Raw genomic sequence first — 2,243 nt, 5'->3', positions numbered from 1 at the left:
TATAGATATATATATATATATATATATGTGTGTGTGTGTGTGTGTGTGTGTGTGTGTGTGGGTAATACTTGAAAAAAATGTAAAGATAACAAATTAATGCATTATTTCTGCTGTTTAACTTTTGTTACATAAAATTACTAACAATAATTTGTAACAACAATTTATAACACAAGCTTGAAAATTCTATCTCTTGTTGTCACAAAAAAAAAATTAGCCATGTTAAGTGTAATTCCTTCGATTTTTTAATCTAACATGCCTATGAATAAAACGCGAATAAATTTTCTTTTCACGCCGTCAAATATTATAAATCAGTTATAATTAATTAGTTCCGGTCTCGGCAAAAAAAATACTTTGATCGTTAGGGTTGACACGTAGATCCCGAAATTAACATTTCCATAGGCTGATGAGCGACGCGACCTCGCAACTGTACGTTACATAACGAAAAGTAGAGCGTACGTTTCGTATTGCTCCGCCAACGCGCGATTGTTCCTTCAAATTTACACATGAAAAGACGAACGACTGAATGAGAAAATTTATTTTTAAAAAGAACAAGTACTTATATGCTGGTCGTGAACTCGAGATATATTTCATAGAAAAGCCGAAGATGCAATCGATCTTATCGTATGTCGATCGATAAATCTATCTTGATCTCGCAATCGATTCTCATACTTGCCAAATAATATAAAAATGTTAAAAATATATAAAAACTATAATATCTGAAAAAAATTAGAATGTTTCGATTTTTATAACTGTTTATAAATTTATCCATCCGCTTCAGTAATTGAGAGATTTCCAAATCGTCGTACATACCATTTGCTTCGATGCACGAAATCAATCTCGATGACGGATTATCGAAGCCGATCCATCTGGCTTACCTGCGAAAATCTAATCGAGCCGCGCGGAATCTATCTCTGCGCTGCGGCAAATTCTGACGAACCTCCGAATAACCTCCGATCCTGACGACAATGATCTGCACGATACCTGACGAGGGCGCCGATCACGATAAGGCGAAAAATTTGCGGCAAACAACTTGACGGAATGAACAAACGAAGGAGGTTCAAGAACGAGTGACGTGGACGTCTCACGGCGTCGACTCATATACTCTACCCGCGCCAATCTGACGTCACGGGCGCGTTTCTTATCAGCCAGGAGGTCCAACACCTGTAAAGCCCACACCTGTTGGCGGTGAGCTTAAGCGCCGTCGGAAACACGCCCAACTTCTGTCCGACGACGACGACGACGACGACAATGATGACGGAAGTTTTTTCGTGGAGCGTTACCCGCAAATTGCTAAAATGCATCCGGTATTTGATACCGCGGTAGTAACGTCAGATTTCTCATCGGTATTTTAAATGTTGAAATATCTAATTTTTTAATTTTTGAATAATATTAATTCTCCAACACTTTAAAAAAGTTTTACCATTTTTACAATTCTCTAGTACCTTCAACTCTAGAATTTTTTAAATTCTCTAATATTCAAATTCAATTTTACAATTTGTAATGGAACAAAGAAAAAGTAAAACGTTTATAACTTAAGGCCGTTTAAAATTTTTAAGAAATGACCTAAGATGTCTTATATCGAAGTACTACATGGATTTACATAAAAAGTAGATTTATTTAAAAAAATAACAGTGAAAATTGAAAAAGAATTTTGAATTAACTTACACAGTCTTAACGTAATCAGTGAATATAATAAAACAACTACACTAATAACTATAATAGAATTAAAAAATCCTATAAATAAACCTAAATATATTGATCAGTGAATATAAATATTATAGCTGAATACAAAACTTATGAAAAAAAAATAAAATTAATTACTATTATAGGTTTATAAGCTGCCACATTTAGCACATACATATATTAGTTTGTATTGCTTTATTGTTTCCTCATGAATATTTAGTATGATCCATGGTGCCCCGAATACTCTTAATATATTGTATTTAGAAAACGGTGAAATATATATATCTAAAAAAATAAATGGTAGATATGATTATTTGTAATGTAATGAAATAAGAAAATACACAGAAACTTGTAACTAACCTTCAATGTGTATTTTTTTTTTTAATTATTAAAGCATTGCTAAGTAGTTAAAAAATTACTTTCGCAACACAAAAATAATTAATGTCCCGAGACAACGGAATTTAATCACTATACCATTTATTAGGTAACAAAGTAAGAATCGTATTATATTGGTTATAATAATCTAAACCCTTTGGATTACCTTGTCAACAGTCAATGAC

The sequence above is a fragment of the Trachymyrmex septentrionalis genome, unplaced genomic scaffold (assembly GCF_001594115.1).
Source record: "Trachymyrmex septentrionalis isolate Tsep2-gDNA-1 unplaced genomic scaffold, Tsep1.0 scaffold83, whole genome shotgun sequence".
Lineage (NCBI taxonomy): Eukaryota > Metazoa > Arthropoda > Insecta > Hymenoptera > Formicidae > Trachymyrmex > Trachymyrmex septentrionalis.
The sequence above is the reverse complement of the archived record's forward strand: the minus strand, read 5'-3'. Positions refer to the sequence as shown.